The sequence below is a fragment of the Carcharodon carcharias genome, chromosome 10 (assembly GCF_017639515.1).
Source record: "Carcharodon carcharias isolate sCarCar2 chromosome 10, sCarCar2.pri, whole genome shotgun sequence".
Classification (NCBI taxonomy): Eukaryota; Metazoa; Chordata; class Chondrichthyes; order Lamniformes; family Lamnidae; genus Carcharodon; species Carcharodon carcharias.
The window spans coordinates 123921912-123948865 of NC_054476.1; the positions used below are offsets into that span (position 1 = coordinate 123921912).

The window sequence follows — 26954 nt, forward strand, 5'->3', positions numbered from 1 at the left end:
AAAGTGAGCATTCTTCCGCAGTTGAGGCCGATCAGCTGCAGCTCCATTAACATGCTTGGAGTCAAGCAATGCAAAAGCATGAAAGTGCCACCAAATGCTGCAGAACTTTTCATCTTTGGGCACAGACTGTAAATTAATATGCGTTTTAGGGGACAGCAGAACAATTGATCGAATGGGCAAGTTTTATAATCACCTTACAAAAGATGTCCATGGCACAGTCACTGGTGGAGGAGCTCTCAGCCCATTGCAATGTCTTTATTAAGGTTTGGACCAGTATCCATCATGTTTCAAGCTAACATCACAGTCTTACAGTGCGGGTTAGGAGAATACCTACACCTGAGCTGAGAGCACAGCATGCAGTTCAGTGGACAAAGCTGCTGCCAATCGGTCAAGTGGAGTGGGGCGGAGGTGGGTGGGGTTTCGGACAGCCAATGAGCGCAGTACTCACTGGCCATCCAAGTGGTGGCCAGCATTCTCCTGCAAGTGTGAAGGGGCCTTCAGACTTAACCAAGAGAGGTTCTTAGTACACCCATGCTAACCCGCAGATCCTCTCTTTGATCCTGCAGGAGGAGGGCATCAGGATCATGGAGCCTGGTGATTTAGCGGTATGCCTTATGGCTTACAGGGAGCAGAGAAGAAGATGAAGGGAGCTGTGGAGACATCTGGCTCGGCAAAGGGAGGGGCACCTCCCTCAAGATGAAGGGGTGGCAGCGCCTGCTGCTCAAGCATTGAAGATCCACAGCAAGCCATCGTTCGTAGGTGCCTCACTAGATCCAGGGTCTATAGACTGCCTTTGTCATTCCTGCAGATGACATAGAACCAGTGTTGCTGAAGACTGCGCAAGCCTAGAGAACCGGTTGGTCACATACACCACCTGCTGCAGGATTTGGTACCATGGATACTTGGAGGGCATCCACTGCCAGCAGCTGTGAAAGTTACCGTGGCTCTCAGTTTTTATGCCCAGTCTCCACAGGTGACCTGTGTGGGATCTCCCAAGCCCCCACGCACAACTGTATCCGGGAGGTCATGGATACCATCTTTGCGAAGGCACAGAACTTTGTGCATTTTGCCTGGGATCAGGAAAGCCAGGAAGCAAGAGTGCTGGGATGTGTGCAGATTTCAGGTTTTGCACAGGTGCCGGGTTCCATTGACTGCATTCACGAGGCGCTTAGACATCCATGGCAACAAGGAGTCGACTACGTCAATCGCAAGGGCTTCCACTTTCTAAGTGTTTAGCTGATGTGTGACCACCGCAAATGCATCCTACAGGTCTGCGCACAATTCCCAGGGAGTGTCCATGACTCCTACATCCTTGGCAAGCCTCAGATCCCTGACAACTCCCAGGGTCCAGAGAGGCTGCAGGGTTGGCTCCTCGGGGATAAGGGCTACCCACAGAAGACGTGGCTGATGACGCCCATGCGGCGGCCTTGGACTGCAGCAGAGCGACGGTATAATGAGGCTCATGCTGTGACCTGGACTTTGGTGGAACAAATGATAGGCATTTTGTAAATGTGGTCCTGGTGCCTCGGCTGGTCTGGTGGAGCCCTGCAATACAGTCCACCGAGGGTGTCACGCATCATCATCGCTAGCTGGGCGTTTCACAATCTGGCATTACAATGGGGGGGAACCTTCCTGAGGAGGAGATGGAAGAGCTGCACATCTCCTCTGATGAGGAGGATGTCAAAGGGGGATGACAGTGATGAAGTCGAGGATATCAACAATGAGGCCATCGCACTGGTCAGACGAGGCAGGCGCGCTTGAGAGGCCCTCATAGCTGCAAGATTCATGGAGAATGATGACAAGATGCAGTGAGGAGTCCTGACATCTTCACCTTGCATCTGTGAATTTTTGACTCCTGTGTGGCTGATGGCAGCGCACAAATCCTCCATGCTCAGGCTCGTGTCATGGAGGTGCAGCGGAGGCTCTAATAGTTGTTAGGTTCCAGGAGGATGATGACGATATGCAGTGGGGACACTCCATAGATCTTCACATTGCCTCTGTGAATATCTGGCTCCTGTCTGTCTGAGGGCAGCTCGCTTGAACCCCATGATCAGGGTCCTATCATGGAGACATAGCCATGAAATTTTAAATGTATCTGATCCTTTGTCAGTATTCAGCACCTGACCCTTTCAGGAGCACACTGTCAGCGCTCACAGATGCTGAAGATATGGGGGCCCGCCCCACCTCAAATGTGCTGAGAGCACACAGAGAGAATGATGGAACTCTGTGACACCTGTCCATGACATTCTGGCAGCAACGACAAGCACGATTGAGGTGCAGGCATCAGTAATGTGTCCAGTGAGTGTGAAGCCGGACCATCACTTTGGCCTGAAGATTACACACTGCACAGGGAAGAGGCCCTGGACTGAGACACCTGCCTTTATTTTGTACAGGAAATAACATCTTCACATCTGAGTGACGTGAACACTGCTCAGCATAACAAGGAGCCATAGGCAGGGAGATATTCTTAGAAGTTTATTTACAATAGTGAACATTATGTACAAGTGATTAACGCCCTTGCCCAGGCTGTGCAACTACCGTGTAGTCTAGAAGCTTGGCCTAAATAGCCAAGTGGTTATGGTACTGGGTTTGTAACCCTAAGATCAAGAGTTCAAATCTCATCAATGGCAAACAATGAAACAATGTAACTTCATCTGAAACAGATGGAAACGGGTTTGTACTCGAAAGAGATACTCTATAGTCTGTACTCTTAGGGATCATTTATATAGTTTTTTTCTTGAGAAAGGTGTTTCTAGAGTGTTTGGACTCACAAACCATGAGGAGGATTTATAGTGTTCTCTTCTGAGCAGGAAGCAGACATTGGGTGTTGCTTTTAGCAGCTGCTCTCTGTCATTGATGAGCGTTCCTTCTCTCTCTTGTAGAGAGCTGGAGGAAGAGAACACAGTTTGAGTGGTCGAACCTGCTCCTGGGCCTGGCCAAGTTGGCTATCAACAGGTCCAGGCAGCGGGCGATCGAGGGCGTTGTCCCACCCAATTGTTTGGCCCTCTTCCGCGGCTATGTTCGCGGCCGGGTGTCCCTAGAGAGGGAGCACGCGGTGTCTGCCGGCACCCTCGAGGCCTTCCGTGTCCAGTGAGCACCGCAGGAACTGGGGTTTTTTATCAACCATTTTAATCACATTTTGGTTTGATGTTTGTAAGTTTCCTTTAAACTTTGTCTTTTTTACAGCTGACCTGACTTAGGGGCTGTGTTTGTTTTATCCCTTATTTTGTTAATTTAGTTTAATTGTTTAACTCCAAAAGAGTTACCTTGTAATCTTGACTGAGTGGTTAAGGTAATAGGTTTGAGGTTTTCCCCATGCAGTTTCGAAACCTGGACCTAACTACATTTTTTTTCTGGGTCTCCCTGGGGAGGGAGCACGCAGTGTCTGCCGGTACCATCGAGGCCTTTTGTGGGCATCGCAGGGACTGGGGTGCTTTATAAACTCTTTTGATCACATTTTGGTTTGATGTTAGTAAATTTCATTTGAATTTTGTCTTTTGTTTTTGCAGTTTCCCTTTAAAGGGCTGCTTTTACTTTGTCCCTGATTTTGTTAATTTAGTTTAATTGTTTTGACACAAAAGATTTATATCTTCCTAACCTCCTTAACCCTGCCACTACATCCTGGTGCTCCCCCAACATCAACAGCGGACGCCCTGTCTGTGATGACCGTGGCAGGTGTCCTATGGAGGGCTTAGACCTGGAGGGCCCCACTCTGCTTTGGGTGCCCTGCTGTGGGCCAGTTGCATCCTCCCCGGCCTGTTGAGCTGGAGCTGCGGGGGTCATAGGAAGAGGGGATTTGGATCAGCCAGACATTCCCGGTGTCACCTGGATGGATGGCCCCAGGTGCCGAGCTGCTGATCCCACTCCCCTTGGGTGCCTGATGGCCCCTGGCTGACTCCTTGAAGAGAAGGGGAAGCTGGAGTGAGATCAAGCTACCCTGCACCCCTCTCACTTTGACACTGTTGGAGGCCAACTAAAGCATCATTGATGGCTTTCAACCTGTGCAGAAATGCAGGACCGTTGTCCTGGACCAAGGTCTCCATGGTGGCTGCCATCCCACCAATGTTGATCTTGGTGCATTGGCATGCCGGCGCTATCACCTCAGACTGAAGGCGGATGGACTCCTCCATCATGCCTTGCAATCTGAGGAGTGCAGCAGACATCCCTTCCTGATGTTCCCGAGCTTGCCTTTGCAACTCCAGCAATTTGAGGTATGACTGAGTCCAGAGGCTCATCATCTGACTCGACTCGGCAAATGTCTGACCTCCAGTAGTCCTCCGAGTGTCGGAAACATGGGCAGTCCTTGCCTCTGCCTGCTGTGGATCAGACAGTGTAATGTGCTCACCAGATTGTGACCCCAAGCCTACTCTCGAATTAGGTCCATCAAGGTGTGTGCCTCTACACTGGTGGAGGGTGTGGGTGAGTGCTGTGATGGGTCTTCAGTTAGGGTGTCATCAGATTCTTCTTCTGAGGGGTCTCCGTGGTTTCAGTCAAGTACCTGGCTCGTGGACCCTCTCGGCTGCTTTCCAGATGTACCTATGAAAGCAAGGAGAGATATTTAGTGCAAGAAAGGGAACTCCGGAATGGGGAACTCACTCACAGCATGGTTGTCTAATGGATGTTGCACTGCTGGTTGCACTTGGTTGAGCACCGCTGACCTCACCATCAGCACAGGAATGGTCCAGATCATCGCTGGCCAGCTGGATGACTCAGTTTTCAAAGTTTGTGAAGACATTGATGTTGGACATTCCTCCACCAGTCTGCAACCTCTCCCTTTTGTTGTGTGCCAGCTTGTCCTGATGAAGATGGAGAGAGTGTAAGCAGGATGCCTGCCAGGCCAGATGAGAAGGATGCTTGGCATGTATAGGTGGTGAGTGGTGCCATGGATAGGATGAGGACATGATCTGCAGGGCAAATTAAGGTGTGTGAGAGAGTGAATGGTGATGTCCCTTGAATGAGAACCCTGCGGATGTGTGATGGACTTGTGAGTGTGTGAGTTGAGAGTGATGAGAAGAGTGACTTAACCTGGCGGAACAGAGGAGATTGTTCATCCTCTTTTGGTAATGGGTGGCTGTCCTCTTTTGCAGGGCATTGGCGCTGACCATCGCTCCCACTACTGTCTAATCCATAGCATGCTAGGTTGGTGACCTTGCTTGCTGGTCTTCGCCCAGAGCAGGGGTAGAGGACTTCACAGTGGGCCTCCGCTGCATTCAATAGGCACCTGAGGGAGGCGTCGCTAAATTTGGGGCAGATGTTTCCTCCCTTTGGCAGCCATGAATTTCCACCAGCTTTTAATCCCTGAGAGAGTGCTCGCTCTGTACAGGGGTGCCCTTTAAATATGGCGCCTGGATTTTGAAGGATTTGAGGTGACATCGGGGCGGGTGAATTAGAGGCCACCTTGCCAGTGGTCAGAAGTATTTCACATGCATGCATTATTAATAAGGCGGGATATGCTGGGAATGGGATGAAATAGCATGAAAACCACCATTGCGGCTGGCAGTAAAATCCTTTTTCACGCTTGCTACTGCACTTTGTGCAAATCTGGAATGATTCTGCCCCTAATCTCTTTGAAGATCTTCCTTATCTTGAGAAGTTGGCTTGGCCTTAATATCCTCTATTTTATCCAGATCTGGACATCAGCCAGCATTGGGGTAAATAGAAGCGAAGAAATTGATCTGCTGCACATTGATGTCACATTTCAGGCTTTTGAACACCAATCCTTTGTTAGGTGCCATTTATGTCAATAAGTGCAGATTATGGCTCATCACTTATAAGGGATTGGGTAAACATATTGTGGGTTCATTTCTTAAGACTAGGCGCATGAGAACAGTTATACATAGATATAAAACTTGAAGGCATCAGACTCGTGTGTGTGTGTGTGTGTGTGTGTGTGTGTGCTCTGCTCAAAGCAAAAGCAAAACTAAGACTGGATCACGTGGTACATTTCTCTTTTAGTGATGGCAGGCTGCTATCTCTTTAAAGCATTTTACAACAACCTGGGAGTGAATTCCATATAATCATAACACTGTGAAGAAGTGTTTCCTGTCTTCTGTTCCCTCAATTGCTTACTTTATTCTTGTATCTTTAGCCTTGTTCTTGGCCCTTGCCCCTTCCTTCTTAATACCTCAAATACGGGAAACAGCCGGTTTGCATCTATCCTGATCTATCCTTTTACTGTGTTAAACACTTCTGACATATTGCATTGCTATCTGTAATAAAAACAGGGAATGTTGGAAATACTCAGCAGCTATTCAAGGAGGTGGTGGCATAGTGATATTGTCACTGGACTGGTAATCTAGAGATCTAGGGTAACATTCTGTGGACCTGGGTTCAAATCCTACCATAGCAGATGGTGAAATTTAAATTCAATAAGTATCTGGAATTAAAAATCAAATCACACAGTGCAGAAGAGGTCCTTCAGCCCATCAAGTCTATATCAACATATGAGAAACACCTGACCTACCTACCTCATCCCATTTACCAGCACTTGGCCCATAGTCTTGAATGTTATGATGTGTCAAGTGCTCATCCAGTACTTTTTAAAGGATGTGAGGCAACCCGCCTCCACCACCCTCCCAAGCATTGCATTCCAGACCGTCACCACCCCCTGGGTAAAAAAGTTTTCCCTCACATCCCCTCTAAATCTCCTGCCCCTCACCTTGAACTTATGTCCCCTTGTGACTGATCTTTCAACTAAGGGGAACAGCTGCTCCCTATCCACCCTGTCCATGCCCCTCATAATCAGGTCGCCCCTCAGTCTTCTCTGCTCCAACGAAAACAACCCAAGTCTATCCAACCTCTCTTCATAACTTAAATGTTTCATCCCAGGTAACATCCTGGTGAATCTCCTCTGCACCCCCTCCACAATCACATCCTTCCTATAATGTGGCGACCAGAACTGCACACAGTACTCCAGCTGTGGCCTCACCAAGGTTCTATACAACTCCAACATGACCTCCCTACTTTTGTAATCTATGCCTAGATTGATAAAGGCAAGTATCACTATGCCTTTTTCACCACCCCACTAACATGCCTCTCTGCCTTCAGAACTTACTAGTGTCATGCTGTTCATTGAATATTTCTTTGTCAAATTACTCCTTCCAAAGTGTATCACCTCACACATTTCAGGGTTAAATTCCATCTGCCACTTATCTGTCCATTTGACCATCCCGTCTATATCTTCCTGTAGCCCAAAACACTCAACCTCACTGTTAACTACTTGGCCAATCCTTGTGTCATCCGCAAATTTACTAATCCTACCCCCCGCATAGTCATCTATGTCGTTTATATAAATGATGAATATTAGGGGACCCAGCACAGATCTCTATGGTATGCCATTGGACACTGGCTTCCAGTCACTAAAGCATCCTTCTGTCATCACCCTCTGTCTCCTACAACTAAGCCAATTTTGAATCCACCTTATCAAATTACCCTGTATCCCATGTGCATTTGCCTTCTTTATAAGTCTCCCATGTGGGACCTTGTCAAAGGCTTTGCTGAAATCCATATAAACTACATTAACTCACTACCCTCATCTACACACCTGGTCACCTCCTCAAAAAATTCAATCGAATTTGTTAGGCATGACCTCCCTCTAACAAAGCCATGCTGACTATCCCTGATCAAACCTTGCCTCTTCAAGTGGAGATAGATTCTCTCCTTCAGAACTTTCTCCATTAGTTTCCCTACCACTGACATGAGACTCACTGGCCTATAGTTCCCTGGCTTATCTCTGCAACCCTTCTTAAATAGTGGAACCACATTAACTGTTCTCCAGTCCTCTGGCACCTCCCCCATGGCCAGAGAAGAATTAAAAATTTGGGTCAGAGCCCCTGCGATCTCCTCCCTTGCCTTCCTCAGCAATCTGGGACACAAATCATCCAGACCTGGAGATTTGTCCACTTTTAAGCCTGTCAGCATCTCCAATACCTTGTCACTCCCTATATCAATTTGCTTAAGAACCTTGCAGTCTCTCTCCCTGAGTTCCATACCTTCATCCTCATTCTCTTGGGTGAAGATGGATGTGAATTATTCGTTCAACACTCTTGTGATGTCCTCTGGCTCCACCCATAGATTTGTCCCTTTGGTTCCTAATGGCCCCTACTTTTTCCCCGGTTCTCCTCTTCTCATTGATATACTTACAGAATATCTTGGGATTTTCCCTACTTTTACCAGCCAGAGCTTTCTCATATCCCCTCTTTGCTCTCCTAATTGCTTTCTTAAGCTCCACCCTGCACTTTCTGTACTCCACTAACGTCTCTGCTGATTTGCTTTCCTTGTACCTGCTAAAAGTCCCTCTTTTCCTTCTCATCGTATTCTAAATATCTCTGGTCATCCATGGTTCTCTGGGCTTGTTACTCCTTCCTATCACCCTAGAGGGAACATGTTGAGCCTGTACCCTCCCCATTTCCTTTTTGAACGCCCCCCAAATGCTGCTCTGTAGACTTCCCCACAAGTAACTGCTCCCAGTCTACCTTGGCCAGATCCTGCCTTATTTTACTAAAATCCGCTCTCCCCCAATCCAAAACATTTTTTTGCAACTTGTCTATTTATTTGTCCATGACAAGCTTGAATTGTACCGTAACAAAAACAGAATTAGCTGGAAAAACTCAGCAGGTCTGGCAGCATCGGCAGAGAAGATGAGTTGATGTTTTGAGTCCTCATGAGCCTTCCACAGAACTGAGTGAATATAAGGAGAGGGGTGAAATATAAGCTGGTTTGAGGTGGGGAGGGGAGGTGGAGGGAGAAGTGGGGGTGGGGGGGGGGGGTGGTGGTGTGGTTGTAGGGACAAACAAGCAGTGATAGGAGCAGATAATCAAAAGATGTCACAGACAAAAGAACATAAGCACACAGAGGTGTTGAAGGTGGTGATATTATCTAAATGAATGTGCTAATTAAGAATGGATAGTAGGACACTCAAGGTACAGCTCTAGTGGGGGTGGGGTGGAAAGACTAGCAAGGCATAAAAGATTTAAAAATAATGGAAATAGGTGGGAAAAGAAAAATCTATATAAATTATTGGAAAAAACAAAAGGAAGGGGGAAGAAACAGAAAGGGGGTGGGGATGGAGGAGGGAGTTCAAGATCTAAAGTTGTTGAATTCAATATTCAGTCTGGAAGGCTGTAAAGTGCCTAGTCGGAAGATGAGGTGCTGTTCCTCCAGTTTGTGTTGGGCTTCATTGGAACAATGCAGCAAGCCAAGGACAGACATGTGGGCAAGAGAGCAGGGTGGAGTGTTAAAATGGCAAGCGACAGGGAGGTTTGGGTCATTCTTCGGGACAGACTGCTTGTGTTCTGCAAAGCGGTCGCCCAGTTTACGTTTGGTCTCTCCAATGTAGAGGAGACCGCATTAGGAGCAACCAAAGCAGTAGACTAAGTTGGGGGAAATGCAAGTGAAATGCTGCTTCACTTGAAAGGAATGTTTGGGCCCTTGGACGGTGAGGAGAGAGGAAGTGAAGGGGCAGGTGTTGCATCTTTTGCGTGGGCATGGGGAGGTGCCATAGGTGGGGGTTGAGGAGTAGGGGGTGATGGAGGAATGGACCAGGGTTTCCCGGAGGGAACGATTCCTACGGAATGCCAACAGGGGGGATGCAGGGAAGATGTGTTTGGTGGTGGCATCATGCTGGAGTTGGCGGAAATGGCGGAGGATGATCCTTTGAATGCGGAGGCTGGTGGGATAAGTGAGGAAAAGGGGGAACCCTATCATGTTTTTGGGAGGGAGGAGAAGGCGTGAGGGCGGATGCGCGGGAGATGGGCCAGACACGATTGAGGGCCCTGTTAAGGAAAAAGGAGGACATGTCAGAGGAACTGCTTTTGAAGGTAGCATCATCAGAACAGATGCGACAGAGGTGAAGGAACTGAGAGAATGGGATGGAGTCCTTACAGGAAGCAGGGTGTGAGGAGCTGTAGTTGAGGTAGTTGTGGGAGTCGGTAGGATATTGGTGGACAGTCTATCACCAGAGATTGAGACAGAGAGGTCAAGGAAGGGAAGGGAAGTGTCAGAGATGGACCATGTGAAAATGATGGAGGTGTGGAGATTAATACATTTTTCCAAGTCCCGACGAGAGCATGAAGCAGCACCGAAGTAATCATCGATGTACCGGAGAAAGAGTTGTGGAAGGGGGCTGGAGTAGGACTGGAACAAGGAATATTCCACATACCCCATAAAGAGACAGGCATAGCTGGGGCCCATGCGGGTACCCATAGCCACACCTTTTATTTGGAGGAAGTGAGAGGAGTCAAAGGAGAAATTGTTCAGTGAGAGAATAAGTTCAGCCAGACAGAGGAGAGTAGTGGTGGATGGGGATTGTTCGGGCCTCTGTTCAAGGAAGAAGCTAAGGGCCCTCAGACCATCCTGGTGGGGGATGGAGGTGTAGAGGGATTGGAGGTCTATGGTGAAGAGGAAGTGGTTGGGGCCAGGGAACTGGAAATTGTTGATGTGAGTAAGGTGTCAGAGGAATCACGGATATTGGTGGGAAGAGACTGGACAAGGGGAGAGAGAAGGGAGTCAAGATAACGAGAAATGAGTTCCGTGGGCAGGAGCAGGCTGACACAATCGGTCTACCGGGACAGTTCTGTTTGTGGAGGTTTTCTCACACCACAACTCTTTCTTCACTACATCGATGATTACTTTGGTGCTGCTTCATGCTCTCATCGGGACTTGGAAAAATTTATTAGTTTTGCTTCCAATCTCTACCCCTCCATCATTTTCACATGGTCCATCTCTGACACTTGCTTTCCCTTCCTTGACCTCTCTGTCTCAATCTGTGGTGATAGCCTGTCCACCGATATCCATTACAAGCCTTCCGACTCCCACAGCTACCTCGACTACAGCTCCTCATGCCCCGCTTCCTGTAAGGACTCCATCCCATTCTCTCAGTTCCTTCGCCTCTGTTGCATCTGTTCTGATGATGCTACCTTCAAAAACAGTTCCTCTGACATGTCCTCCTTTTTCCTTAACCGAGTTTTTCCACCCACGGTCGTTGATAGGGCCCTCAACCGTGTCCGGCCCATCTCCCGCACATCCGCCCTCATGCCTTTTTCTCCCTCCCAGAAACATGATAGGGTCCCCCTTGTCCTCACTTATCACCCCACCAGCCTCCGCATTCAAAGGATCATCCTCCGCCACTTCCGCCAACTCCAGCATGATGCCACCACCAAACACATCTTCCCTTCACCCCCCCGGCGGCATTCCGTTGGGATCGTTCTATCCGGGACACCCTGGTCCATTCCTCCATCACCCCCTACTCCTCAACCCCCTCCTATGGCACCTTCCCATGCCCACGCAAAAGATGCAACACCTGCCCCTTCACTTCCTCTCTCCTCACCGTCCAAGGGCCCAAACACTCCTTTCAAGTGAAGCAGCATTTCACTTGCATTTCCCCCAACTTAGTCTACTGCATTCGTTGCTCCCAATGCGGTCTCCTCTACATTGGAGAGACCAAACGTAAACTGGGCGACTGCTTTGCAGAACACCTGCGGTCTGTCCGCAAGAATGCCCCAAACCTCCCTGTCGCTTGCCATTTTAACACTCCACCCTGGTCTCTTGCCCACATGTCTGTCCTTGGCTTGCTGCATTGTTCCAGTGAAGCCCAACACAAACTGGAGGAATAGCACCTCATCTTCCGACTAGGCACCTTACAGCCTTCTGGACTGAATATTGAATTCAACAACTTTAGATCTTGAACTCCCTCCTCCATCCCCACCCCCTTTCTGTTTCTTCCCCCTTCCTTTTGTTTTTTCCAATAATTTATATAGATTTTTCTTTTCCCACCTATTTCCATTATTTTTAAATCTTTTATGTCCTGGAGTCTTTCCACCCCACCCCCACTAGAGCTGTACCTTGACTGCCCTACCATCCATTCTTAATTAGCACATTCGTTTAGATAATAGCACCACCTTCAACACCTCTGTGTTCTTTTGTTCTTTTGTCTGTGACATCTTTTGATTATCTGCTCCTATCACTGCTTTTTTGTCACTACAACCATTCCACCCCCCCCCCCGCGCGCCCCCCCCCCCCCCCCCCAACCCCCACCTTAAACCAGATTATATTTCACCCCTCTTCTTCTATTCATTCAGTTCTGTGGAAGGGTCATGAGGACTCGAAACGTCAACTCTTTTCTTCTCCGCCCATGCTGCCAAACCTGCTGAGTTTTTCCATGTAATTCTGTTTTTGTTTTGGATTTCCAGCATCCACAGTTTTTTGTTTTTGTTTTTATTTTTAAATTGTACCATGTTGTGGTCGCTATCACCAAATGCTCCCCCACCAACACCCAGCCACCTGTCCAGCTTCATTTCATTTCCCAGAATTAGGTCCAGGGCTGCACCATCCCTTGTTGGACCCTCTACATATTGACCAAAAAAGTTCTCCTGTACACATTTCAAGAAATCCACTCCATCCAAGCCCTTAACCCAATTAATGTTGGCAAAGTTGAAATCACCTAATATAATTACCCTTTGTTATTGTTTTTACATACCTCCGCAAATTGTGCACATATTTGCTCCTGAATTTCCCACTGAATATCTGGTGGTCTATAATAAAACTTAACAATGTGGCTGCCTCTTTTTTATTCCTAAGCTCTACCCACAAAGCTTCATTAAATGCCCGCTCCAAGATATCATCTCTCCTTACTGCAGTAACTGACTCCTTAACTAATAATGCAATGCCTCCTCTTCTTTTACCCCCTCCCCTGTCTTGCCTGAGGATTCTATATCCCAGAATGTTGGGCTGCCAATCCTGCCCCTCCCTTAACCACGTCTCTGTGATGGCTACTATATCACAATTCCACCTGTCAATCCTCACCCTTAACTCATCCGTTTTACCTGTAATACTCCTGGCATTAAAGTAGAGGCCATCCAGCCTTGCCTTACTCCCTTGAAACCTAATGCAGCTGTACTCCCTCTGACTTGATTGTTTTACTGTATTATGATGTGTCCCTATTCTGCTAACATTCTGTGTCCCCTCTCCCTGCTGAATTAGTTTACATTCCTCCCAACAGCACAAGCAAACTGGCCTGCAAGGATGTTATTCCCGCTCTGGTTCAGATGTAGACCATCCCGCTTGTACTGGTCCCACCTTCCCCAGAAACGGTCCCAGTGATCCAGGAATATAAAACCCTACCTCCTGGACCAACTCTTAAGCCACGTATTCATCTGCGCTATTCTCCTATTTCTGAGCTCGCTAGCACGTGGTACTGGGAGTAACTTAGAGACTACAACCCGAGAGCTCTTGCTTTTTAGTCTACTGCCTAACTCCCTGAATTCTTGATGCAAGACCCCATCCCTCTTTCTACCTATGTCATTTGTATCAACATGTACCATGACCTCTGCCTTATCACCCTCCCCTTTCAGGATGCCCTGCAGTCGTTCAGACACCAGGGAGGCAGCACACCATCCTGGAGTCATGTTGATGGCCACAGTAGCGCCTATCTGTTCCCCTGACTATAGAATCCCCTATTACTTTTGCTCTTCCTCTCTTCCTCCCTTCCTGTACAGACAGGCTGCTTGTGGTGCCAGAAGCTTGGCTCTGTCTGCACTCGCTAGAGGAACCAGCCTCCAAAATGGAATACCGATTTGCGAGCCAATGATAACCAATGATCACCACGAAGTGGTTGTCAAAAGAAAAACTGTCTGGTTCACTAATGTCCTTTAGGGAAGGAAATCTGCTGTCCTTACCTTGTCTGGTCTGGCCTATGTGTGACTCCAGGCTCACAGCAGTGTGGTTGACTCATAAAAATGCCCTCTGAACAAGGGCAATTAGGGATGGGCAATAAATGCTGGCCTAGCCAGCGATGCCCACATCCCATAATGGAAATTAAAAAAATGATCTGGTAACATCCATGGAGAGAAATGTTTCAGGCCAATGAACTGTCATCAGAGGAATTCAGATTTCCAGTGCCCCCAGTAATTTGCTTTAGTGCCCTTTCTTCCATTTTTTTTTACAAATAAAGAACTTCATTTAGCATATTTTTCTTTTTATTTCTGTTTTCTCATTACAGCCATCATCCTATCTCTGCTGGACTTTTTCTGAAGCCCGAATTTCCTTCCAGCAGTGTAGAACTCAATGCTGTGCACAACACTTAGCTCAGGCCTTCTTGGAATTTTATATAGGCTCATCCATCTTAGTTTTAATATTGTATGCCTTTGCTGAAAGAGCCAAGAATTCAACTTGAGGTGATGCCTTTTATGACAAATGCACCTTTATCCCTAAACTTCTCTGTTCTTCCACAGCTCCAAGCCTTCTTCCATTCAAAACATAATTACAACCGTTACTTTGTGCCAAAATGCATCACTGCAAAGTTACTGACATTAAATTCCATCCACAACTTTTTAGCCCATTCCCATATCTAATCAACACCTCTTTGCAGCTTCCTGTGGCTTTGTGAGAAATTAACTATATGTCCTATTTTTGTATCATCTACACATTTTCATAGCACTCCCTCTAGGCTTATATTCTAATCATTGAACAGAAGTGGTACCAGAACTGAGCCCTGTGGAGCCTCGCTATCTACTTTGAACCATTAAAAAACTGCCCTTAACTCCTATTCTGTTTTTGCCTTTCTAAACAATTTATCATCCAGTTTGCTATACTACTCCTAATTTCATACCCTTTAATATTCTCTAGTAACTTTCTGTGTCCTTTTCAAAGGCTATTCTCAAGTCCCTGTACACTACATCTGCGACATTTCCTCCATTTACCATGTCTGTTATCTCCTCAAAGAATTCTGTGCTGTTTGTCAAGCATGATTGTTTTTTCTGAAATTCATGATGGTTCGATCTAATCATTTTTGTCTCTCTGGGTAAGAAGTAGATAGAAATTGTATCCTTCTTGTATTGATATCTGGCATATATCTAATAAAAAGATGTCTTATATATAAAATTACAGGCACAACTTTGTTATGTGTTACAGGATATGACTTCATTTTGCTGAGGAAATGAATTATATTCACTAAAATGAGCTTGGATGCAATTTTAACCCAAACATCAGCAAACTGTTTGGGTGTAATGCTGGCTTAACACCCTATCCAGTTTTACTCTTTATTGAGACGGATGGCAAATATTATTGGGCAGGATGTAAAACTATGTGGATTTCCTGCCAGAGAAGTTAGCTTAAAATTATTCCTGCGGCCTTTGAGTCTCGTTTTGAAACATTCACGACAGTATATCTGCTTTTCTACGATGTGTCAAAAAATTACTTTATTATATAATCGGTAAGATATGCCTGTGGACAGAGTTTTGCCCTTGGTGTGCGGGCTCGGCAGGGGCCAATTAAGGCCCGCCCAACGTGAAAGGCGGTTGGGGAAACTTCGAGAAGGGGCGGGTGGGGGCGGGGGCATGATGTCTGTTGGGTCCAATGGCGACCCAGCAGCCGATTCAAAAGCGGCCCAGGCAGCCCCTGGAAGGCTGCCACGGAAGGGCGCTGAAGTGAAGATGGATTCCAGTGCAGTTGGACACGGCAGGTGGGAGGGCAGGTCGGCGGGGCAATCAGCCCCATATTTCTCAGATGAGTGCCTCGCTGCCCTTGCGGAGGAGGTGGCAGCCAGGAGGGAATCCCTTGTCCCCAGAGATAGGAGGAGGAGGCCCCCGCACCTCATCAAAAAGGCCTGGGAGGAGGTGGCATCCAGGGTCAGCAGCCACGACATGCTGAGGCGCACTTGGGTGCAGTGCTAGAAGCACTTCAATGATATGTTGCGATTGGGAAGGGTGAGTACCATGTTGGCATGGGTCATTGTGTAGAACAGTTAAGGGCTGGCCACCCCCCACCCCCTCACCATGGACCTGAGGGGTGTTAGAGTATGAGTGGCAACTGTTAATGACACTGGAGCTGGCCAAGAGGGTGAGCCCTGGCTGCATGGACTGAGTGCCTTGAGGCTCAAAGGCCACAAATCGGCTGAGCCCTCCAAGGTGTTCCTCAGTTGGGGTTGGCCAGGCTGCAATGGCAATGCAGGTACAGGGTGGATTAATCATTGCTCCTCTGTCCTTTCAGGAGAAGACACCCCATAACAATATTGAGAGGTTGCGGACTGGCAGGGGAACCCACAGCTCTTAATCCTGACTCGCTATGAGCAGCAGGAATCCCTGCAGAGCATGATCACTGTGTTGACCCTCATACATGGAGAGAGTGGTATCTCTCATGAAGATGCTCCTCCAGGGACTCAATCAAGGATACTTGGGGATGCACTTGAACCTGCAAGCCCACACACCAGCAATGACCTTAGCTGGTCAGTGTCAGTGTGGGAGATTGATTGGGCACCCAGTATCCCAGCTAGGTGCCCGTCCATCAGTGGTGAGCAGGGAGGTTCAAAGCGATCTCATATTGGCACACAAGCTGCCTGTCATCTCTGCGGCTCCTCTCAGGGCACCATGGATGACGCCATCAGGTCCTCCGCCCCTCTGCCAGTGACCGTAGCATCTGATATGGCTGCGGCAATTGGGGAGATGCCAGCCGTTGCACTGGTTGCTCCCTCCCAGGTGGGGCCTTCACAGACACCACGGGCCAGAGGATGACTACCAAGGTCATCAAGGCCAACAAGACAGCAGAGTGGGCAGGCTGTCTCCAATGCTGGTACCAGCGGGGGGGGAGCACCTAGACGTAGCACCTGTAAATGTAATTTTAAAGCACCTTAAGCACAAGACGTCCTTATCGCGGGTGGATATTTTGTTCCCTCATTTTGCTTTAACTTTAATGATGTGATTAAGAACACTGGTTTATGTTCATTTCAACTCTGTTTCACATTCACAATTTAATGAAATGTTATTTTGTGTTATTGGCCACTGTATGCTTCATTAGGTGCAGGGTAAGCCATTTTTTAATGATGGACGTGTGTCTCCTGAAAGTTTATTGCACAGGCTCAGAGTGTAGGTTGGTGGCCAAGGAAATGTTCCTCCCTGGGATGCAGCCCTGGCATGTGGTGATGGTTCTTATTTGGTAGCCTAGCTGAAGGAGTGTTGGATCAAAGCATCCCAGGTGTCCCTGCCTCCCTGGAGGTTGCCCAGGTCAGCATCCATGTGCTCAGCGTTCTCCCCACTGTGCTTGTCCTCGGACTCACTACTGGACTCATCATCTGTGGCCTGTGTTAACATCCTCTTCCTCCACTGCTTCCCCCTTTTCAGTGCCAGATTGTGGAGAGTGCAGCATGCAACCACTATCAGTGACACACGACCTGGGAGGTATTGCGGTGCGCCCCCTGAATGGTCCAGGCATTGGAAGTGCATCTTGAGAACACCAATGGCTTTCTACCATCGCCTTTGTGGACCCATGGCTCCTGTTGTTTCGCTGCTTGGCCTCTGTTCTTGGGTGGTGGAGAGACGTCATGAACCACCTTTTCAGGGGATAGCCCTTGTCACCCAGCAGCCATCCATCCAGTTGGGCTGGAGCACCGAAGAGCCGCGGCACCTGAAAGTGTCTCAGGATGTAAGCGTAATGGGAGCTGCCAGGGTACTTGGCACAGACTTGCAGAATCTGCATTCTGTGGTCACACACTATCTGCATGTTCATGGAGTGGAATCCCTTCCTGTTGACAAAGGCACCCGACTCACCTGTTGGCGCCTTGATGGCCACATGTGTGCAGTCGATGGCACCCTGGTCATGGGGAAACCCAGCAATCGCTGCAAAGCCGCTGGCTTGCTCGGTCTGGCTGGCCAAATCCATACGGTAATGAATGAAAGTCAATGCACACCTGAACAGAGCTTCTGTCACCAGCTTGACACAACTATTGATAGCTGACTGGGAGACTCCAGACAGATCCCTGACAGAGCCCTGGAAGGAGCCAGAGGCATAGAAGTTGAGGGCCACTGTGACTTTCAGCACCACTGGCATGGAGTGTCCACCCACACAGTCAGAGCTGGTCTCAGGGCCAATCCTCTGACAAATGGAGGTCACTGTCTCCCTTGAGAGGCGGAGCCTCCTTCGGCATTGCACCTCAGACATATTGAGGTAGCTGCATCGCTGCCTTTAAACCCTGGCAATGGGATAGTGGCGTCTTCTGCGGCTCCTTCTGCCTTGGACTACCAGCTGGCCCTGTCCCCCTTGTGCCTGTGCCTCTCCTCCCACAGGTCGCTCTCCTGGAAACTGCATAGGGACACCTGTCCTCCCCTCCCTTCTGGCCCTCTCTTCCTCCTCAGAGGAAGTGCCACAAACGGAGACCACAATCCCCATTACCAGAGCAATGGAAGGTTGCCTGATACCTGGAAGGGCCCACACGGTCTGAATCCTCTGGGAGCCTGGAAGACTCCAATGAGTCCTGAGATGAAGCCTAGAAATCCTCAGAATGCAGCTCTGAAGTGAGATGAAGCTGTCCAGTTCACAAAATCAACCAGCAGCACACAATCTCCAAAACTCCTCACAATTCATATTGACAATGCTGCTGAACCTTCTTATCCCATCCATGGATGAGCTTTTGCAAATTGTGGCCTGCCTGCCTGCCCGTTTTGCCCATGCGAAGGCCGGAAATTCGCACGGGCTACGTAAAGACAAATGGCGTGTCAAGGGCCTTAACTGGCCTCTTAATTAATGGCGGGCAGGCCTCCGTAACCCTCATGCACCCGCTAGAGAACTATTGCGAGAGTGCGCGATGACATCGGCACACTTGGCCGAAGTCAACGCGTGTCATTTCACACTCGAATGGGTTGGGCATGCGCCCGCCCGCCCGAGCAAAAAATTCTGCCCTATGTTTTGAACCTTTTTGAAAGGAACACTTTTCCTAAGCAAAGGACATTGGCCTACAACAGCTACTATGTTGTGTACAAAGTACACAAGCTGCTTTTATGGAGACACCAAGTCTATGAAGCTCGCAGAAAGAGGTCACGTGAGACAGCTCTTGGGTGAAAAGATACTGGATTTTTATATAGTGAGATAGAGGGGCAACTGCCTTATACCATCTCTCTTACTTCTGAAATCTCTCTCATCAAAGCTGAACTGTTTGTGATTTGAGAAACCCACCAGAAGACCTCATTGCTGTAAACTGAGAGTTCTTAAAGGAGAATTCTGAATCAACACCACTCTCTCCAGTGACAAACCCCAAGAACCAGCAGCTACTGTGGAAAGGGACGCTTCAGATGTAAACAAATCTCTGGACAACCAGTGAATTTTTTTTTTCTGACTTTATTTGTTACTTCGCCAAGTTTTTAAGATGGAATACTTTGCAGTTTTATTTCTGTTTTGCATGCTTGGTGGGGGACGAGGGGGTTGGTAGATTGTATGTGTGTTGTTTTACATTAGTGGGTAGTTAGACATACTTGTACCTTTTAAACCTTTTGTTCATAACTTCTGCATCTTTACCCTGAATGAGTTTTAGCAAAAAAACTAACTTTTTACTTGTTAACTTAAGGAACCTGGCTGGCTTATTTCTTGCACTGAGCTAAAAACAGTAATATAGATATTAAATTAGCAATATCACCTCCCTTTTAAATTCAAACTCTGTTATAACCAACTCAGGGTTCACCCTTGTTAACCTGGCCGTAATATATGCAAGACACGTGCTATCACTGCTAGTTCCGTGGATTGTGTGCCGGCAGCTTCCATAGCAGATACACCTTCCAGCAATTGCAAAGATCAGTGGCTGGGAAAGCCAGTTTCTTTTTACCAGGCCTTGGTGAAATTTGTAGGATCACCTTTGAGTTTCAGCCAATTCATGAGACCTGTGCATCAGGAGGAAGAACTGTCAATTCACATCTTGTAAAGTATACAAGAGCAGTTCGAATGAGAACCCAGACCAAATAAATTCTCTTTACTAAATCCTTGACAATTACTGATTTTTAAAAAATAGGCATTAGATAAACAAATCAGCACTTTTCAAATGTCTGACTTATTAGGAACATAAGAATGGGAATAGACCATTCTGCCATCCAGTTAGCTCATGACTGACCTGTGCCTCAACTCCATTGCCATCTCCCTTACTTACATATCTCCACATCCCCTTACATAACAAGAATCGATTTATCCCAGCCTTGAAAAACCCAATTGAGCCAGTAGTCACAGGCTTTGGGGAGAGAGAATTCCAAATTTCTACTATCTTTTGTGTAGAAAAATACTTCCTATCTAATTGACCTAGCTCTAATTTTAAGATTATGTTCCCATTTCTTGATTCACCTCCCAACTGAATAAATAATTACTCTGTATCTACCTCATTAGGTCCTTTTAACATTTCAATCTGATCACTCCTCAATCTTCTAAACTCAAGGGAAGACAAGCCAGGTTTATGCAACATGTCCCCATAATTTAACCTCCCTAAGGCCAGGTATATTCCTTTCTGAATTCATGCTGCGGTACAGTTCCATGTGTGGAGGCTGACCTCCAGTATTTCGTTGCTCCGGGCATCCCACTTTTGCGTGCATCCTTCAGGTGTGCACCAAGTTGGTCAGTTGCACTTGGCTATTCAACTGTGCCAACATCATTGGTGGTCACAACCCTATCTGCATATATTTCATTTCCAGTGCAGTATTGGTTGCTGTACAGTAGTCAGGGAGGGGAAGCCTAACTGACCCTTGTCAAGGGATACTGAGGGTCAGCACAATTTTCTTTGTGTATTACCAGAGTTCCTACAGCCTTCTTTCTAGCTTACCTTTAGTCTCCAGGCTTGTTTGGTCTAAAGCTTTGATAAGTAGTCAGTATTTGTTCATGCATTTACATTGGTTGTGGCCTGCAACTTGCTGTATTATTTCCCTTTGGCATTGTTACTTTTGTAATGTTTAAACCATGTCTTCAGTTGTCTTCTTTGCAGCTCGCTGTACTTTAATGTTTTTGATGCTCAGCTCCCAAGAGCCTACTTGCTCAGTTGCTTTGAAACTAGCCTTGGATCTGGATGAGCCCTTGATTCCTCTTAAGCTACCTCATTTCACAATTAGTGGCGCCTCTTTGCAATTGAGTAGTTGAGGCTTAAGCATTTAGCATTCCTGTAGGATTGGTATTATTAAAAGGGGGTTTTACATTCAATTCATTCGAATGCATTGCATTTTTTTTGTGTTCTGCCCCAAAGAATTCATCCTGGTCAATCATTCAGGTGTGACTGGATGGATTTTGATGTTACTTGTGTCACTTCCCATAGATTAATATGATTAGCAAGTAACAGCTGCTAGTAATTAGCAAGCTGCTTACCAGGAACATTAAGGTTCATTTAATTATGTTTGTAATTGAGAGGCAAATCGTATAAGGATCTTGGATTGATTTTCTTCTGCCTAAGAAAGAAGGGCTTGCATTTATAACGTGCCTTCTACAATCTCAATCTGCCCCAAAGCGCTTTCCAACTGACATAGTACTATTGAAGTGTAGGCACTGTTGTAATGTAGGGAAATGAAGTAGCCCACTTGTGCACAGCAAGACCCCACAAACATCAGTGAGATAATAATCAGATAATCCATTTTAGTTATGTTAATCAATATTTCTCTTTTCATTCACTTTCTGATTTTTCTTCTTGTTTAGTGTGTATGGTCTTCCTGTGTGCTGTGTGAATAACTGCTGCCCACGTTAGGAAACAAAATATTTCATTAAATCAAGATTTTCTTCTGGAAAGGAAGTCTTAAAGTGAAAGAACTTAAAATACAGTTGCAACCTAATTGAATCTGGACATGCTGATAGGTTACCATTGCTGTGTATTTATTTTTCTATGTGTCTAATTAGGATTACTATTATCAGAAACTGCGTATAAAGCTTGCCAGGCTTGTTCTGAATGACAGTGAGGGGAGAAGGGAATGAAGCGGGAAGATTGAGAGTAGCTGTTACAGCGCACTATTCAGTAAAAGTGAATCACTGTTACATTGTCAACACGAACCAGCATACTGGAAACATATAGCAGGTTGGTCAGCAACTGTGGAGAGAACAATCAAGTTTCTTCTGTCAACATAAAGGACAGAAGCTTTAGGACATTACTGAAACAAAGCTTGCCTCCAATATGAAAAATTGGGTGAATTGAAAAACCCATGGGACAGGTGCAAAATTAAAATAGGTTTGAAAATGTGCATATAGTTAAAGTCTGAAGCTACAGAGATCAATGTTTAGACTAGACGGTGCCTCAGAGAAAGACAAAACTTATGTTGAGCTCTGTTCGAACAACGTATGAGGCCACTGATTGGTCTGCAGGGGTGGGAAGGAGAGTTAAAGCAGTGAGTCATCAATAGCACGGGTGAATGGCCAATGACCATCTTGCGTGACCATCCTCAAAGTTCAAAAGATTTTGATGGAAGGCAAGATGAATGAAGAAACAATGGTTAGATGTAGTTTAAAAGACTGTAAAGTGCTGGATGAAGGAAAAGTGAGTCACCTTTTTGAACTCCAATCACACCAGGTGATGTGAAAAATCAAACAGGCTGCCCAGATTAATCGATTATTTGCAATGTTTTTTGCCAAAGGCATAGCAGAAAATGAAGACCTCAACATTTGATCCTTTAAATCTTGAAGTAAACTTTCTGTTTACCCTGCCTAGCCCTCCTGACCTGAATGGGATGGTTGATTGATTCCTGATGTGCTCTCGCCTGCTGCCACCTTTATGATCTGGCCAAGGCAACTGGCAGAGGCAGGTGGGGTCTATGACTACATATAAATTGGGTCATTTGGTGCAATTGGATCCCAATGCTATTACAATGTAGAATTCCACGGCTACGTTCGTGGCCGGATGTCTTTGGAAAGGGAGCACGCGGTGTCTGCTGGCACTCTCGAGGCCTTCCGTGCTCAGTGGGCACCGCGGGGACTGGGGTGTTTTATTGACCCCTTTAATCACATTTTGGTTTAAAGTTTGTAAGTTTCCTTTAAACTTTGTTCTTGGTTTTACAGCTGACCTGAATTAGGGGCTGTGCCTGATTTATCCCAATTTTGTTAATTTGGTTTTATTGGTTTTAACTCGAAAGAGTTACAATGTAGAATTATGGAAGTCAGCTGTCCAATCAATAAAACTGAGTGGGATTGGTCTCTCAGCCCTATTTAAAATAGTATTTAAAGGGGCATTCAACTGCAGATTATTGAATCAGAGGTTATTTGAATTTCCAGGAGAGTTTATAGTTTTTGGGTCACTTTATTCTCAATTATGTTTGCTTTATTGGATCTAATTAAGAATGATCTATTCATCATGGACATTATTATCTTCAGTTAATTAAATTGATGAAGAGGAGCTGCGTCCTCAGCAGCAGCTGGGTTTATTAGAAGACAGTAAATGAGGAGGGATTCTCGTTGGAGGCTGTAGCCCATATCCAGCATTCAGGGTGCACAAACCAGGAGTTAATTTCTTCCTGTTATATAAAGAGCAGTGCAGAAGAAGGCTGTGCCTCTGCATGCAGGCAAATCTTAGCAGCTGCCTACGATGGGAGCTGCTGTCCGCTGGACAAGGCGGCCAGACATTGGCAGTTGCTCTGGAATTCTTCTCAGTGCTTAATCTACTTGCCACATTCTATTATGCGTATGCAGTTTGTAAAGGATGATTACAGAAGATGAGCAGCTCCTTGAAAGAGCCTTTCCACTTGCTCCATGAATCTCTCTGAACTCATCACTAAAACTTGATTCAGAATCAATAATGTAGAATCAATAATGTGAAGCTATATAACATCTTATATAGAGACATAGAAAATAGGAGCAGGAGTAGGTCATTCGGCCCTTTGAACCTGCCCTGCCATTTAATATGATCATGGCTGATCCTCTACCGTAATGCCATAGTCCCATTCTCTCCCCATTCCCCTCAATGAGTCTAGAAGTCTACCTATTTCCTTCTTAAATATATTCAGTGACTTGGCCTCCACAGCCCTCTTTGGTAGAGAATTCCACAGGTTAACCACCCTCTAAGCGAAGAAGCTTCTCCTCATCTCAGTCCTAAATGGTCTACCCTGCATCCTGAGACTGTGACTCCTTGTTCTAGACACCTCCCAAGCCTGAGGAAACATCATCTCTGCATCCACTCTGCCCAGCACTGTCAGAAACTTATACATTTCAATGAGATCCCTGCTCATTCTTCTAAACTCCAGTGCATACAGGCATGGTCGACCCAATCTCAACTCATACGACAATTCTGCCATCCCAGGAATCAGTCTAGTGAACCTTTGCTGCACTCCCTCTATGGCAAGTATATCCTTTCTTAGATAAGGAGACCAAAATTGCACAAACTGTCCATCACTATCAGCCAAGCAGAGTGTCTAGTTGTCCTCTGAGGAAATTGCCTGGCAGTCCTTGCAGAAACACCTCCAAAGCACAATCTGTAAATGGAGGTCCTTGCATTATTAACCAGTCATTTCCAGTTTTTCACCTAGTAGCAAGCAAGCAGTCCTTTCAAAAAGCAGCTACAGCCTTTTAGAGTTTTTACTGAAAATATTTCCCACTGCCCATTAACAGGGCCAGTTTGGTTCAGCTCACTGTGAACACGGAATAGCCTAATCTTAGGAAAAATCCTACAAGGTTGCCAAGTTCTATGTCCATGAGCACTACACTTACTTCAGCGCTGGAACCAGAAAAATAACTCTTTCATTTAAACATAAGTAGAATAGATAATATTTACAAATGATTTGACTAGTAAATATTGAACACAACTAATAAAAAAATTAAGGTAATTTGGGATTTTAACGCTCATGGATTGCATTTCCCTTTGCAAATATACTGAGAATATAAATGTTTATATAATTATTAATGATCTGTTGAAATACTCTGAATAAATAACTCCTCATTAACATACTCCCATAAATTAAACTTTGTTTTTGCTGAGTATCCAAACTGTGCCTCATTTAGCAAGCTTGGGTAAATTGGGTAAATTGCATATGAAAGAGATTCAATTTGATAATTTGTTCTTTCTAAAGATAAAGAAAAGGTTTGTTTAAAATAAATGCATTTTTAGTGATCTGAATTTCCACTAGAGGTGAAGACTGTAATTTGAGACTGGTTTGGAGTCCAGCACTGCCTTTTTTGCTAATCCTTGAGATTCTCCCTAACCCCTCTTGATAAATTAGTGAATCTAACTATACTGGCACCGCATCTACATGTTCAGACTGGATAATTGAATCCAGTGGACTGTTACAGATTACTTGGAAGAAAAATTGTGACCTGAGAGCACTGTGTTCCTGTCTGCATGGTGTCTCTATTGGGCCACAATTATAAACTGGGTTGGTGATGCTCCTTTAATAGATTCCACCAGGGTATAAGCTGTTTTAAGCCACAGAGGTGCACAGGTTGGCTGCTGTACTCCTGTTTACCCAGCATCCTGAGACAATCCACTGATTATGGAATCCCCACCCACTTGTGCTGCAACTTAATCTTTCTGGAAATCAATAATACTTTTTTTTCAAGCAAAATTAAACAAAAACACTAGTAAAAGATTTAAACCTGCAACATGCTCTGGTCTCTAAGCAACATCCAGAAAATAAGATAAAGAAAATATGAATAATTGGTAAATCTGTTTTTGCTTGGACCAGGTTATATGTTTTGTTAAGAAACTTTTTGCAGCAGAACTCAGGAATTGATTCCTAGATTAAAATTTGTAACTTCTCCAAATTTCAATTTGGATTTAATCTTCATTCTTCTGCACTTAGCCATTCCTCTGAAAAAAATACGCCCTCTGAGTTAGTCCAATGTTTCTCATTACTGTTTAGGCAAATGGAGTATAAAATTTTACTGGAATTCTATTTTGGAATCGAGGTTTGAAATGGTGCATACACAGAATATTGATGGTTTATGTAGTTTAGGTGATGTGAGATTACTAACAGGTAATAAAAAAAAAGGTAGGCATTGCCACTAACAGGTTCTGTAGCCAGGCTTGCAGTAATAAGAAGTAAATGGGGAAAAAAAGAATAAACCATGCATTTAAAATTACAAATGAGCTGAATAGACCAGTTGGGAAGAAGGAAAATGCAAAAGGGATAACATATAAAACATATACAATTGAATTGATTTAACACCACGGCCGCATTTGACTGAGTGTGGCATCAAAGAGCCTTAGCAAAACCGGAGTCAATGGGAATCAGGGGGAAAACTCTCCATTGGTTGGAGTCATACCTAGCACAAAGGACGATGGTTGTGGTTGCTGGAGGTCAGTCATTTTGGCACCAAGACATCACTGCAGGAGTTCCTCAGGGTAGTGTCCTAGGCCCAACCATCTTCAGCTGCTTCATCAGTGACCTTCCTCCCATCATAAGGTCAGAAGTGGGGATGTTTGCTCATGATTGCGCAATCTTCAGCACCATTTGTCACTCTTCAGATACTGAAGCAGTCCACATCCAAATGCAATATCCAGGCTTGGGCTGATAAGTACAAGTAACATTCGCGCCACACAAGTACCAGACAGTGTCCATCTCCAATAAGAAAGAATCTAACCATTGCCCATGGATGTTCAAAGGCATTACCATCACTGAACCCCCAACGATCAACATCCTGGGAGTTACCATTGACCAGAGGCTTAACTGGACTAGCCATATAAATACTGTGGCTACAAGAGCAGGTCAGAGGCTCGGAATCCTTTGACGAGTAACTCACCTCTTGACTCCCCAAAGCCTGTGCACAATCTGCAAGGCACAAGTCAGGAGTGTGATGGACTATCCCCTTGCCTGGAAGAGTGCAGCTCCCACAACACTCAAGAAGCTTGACACCATCCAGGACAAAGTAACCTACTTGATTGGCACCACATCCACAAACATTCACTTCCTCCACCACCGATGCACAGTGGCAACAGTGTGTACCATCTACAGGATGCACTGCAGGAACCCACCAAGGTGTCTTAGATAGCACCTTCCAAACCCATGACCACTACCATCCAGAAGGACAAGGGTAGTGGATAGATGGGAACACCACCACCTGAAAGTTCCCCTCCAAGTCCCCATCCTGACTTGGAAATATATCGCTGTTCCTTCACTGTCACTGGGTCAAAATCCTGGAACTCCCTCCCTAACAGCACTGTGGGTGCAAATACACCAGATGGACTGCAGTGGTTCAAGAAGGCAGCTCACCACCACCTTCTCGAGGGCACCTAGGGATGGGCAATAATGCTGGACCAGCCA

At 46.0% G+C, this 26954-nt stretch overlaps 1 protein-coding gene and 1 non-coding gene across 2 annotated transcripts in view; both read left to right on the forward strand.

The window, feature by feature from the left end:
- Positions 1–26954, forward strand: part of galnt17 (polypeptide N-acetylgalactosaminyltransferase 17) — a 488896-nt gene that overhangs the window by 60837 nt on the left and 401105 nt on the right. The window lies entirely within an intron of this gene.
- Positions 2699–2915, forward strand: LOC121283748. The gene has a single exon (XR_005944376.1). It is a non-coding gene; the product is annotated as a small nucleolar RNA U3 (small nucleolar RNA).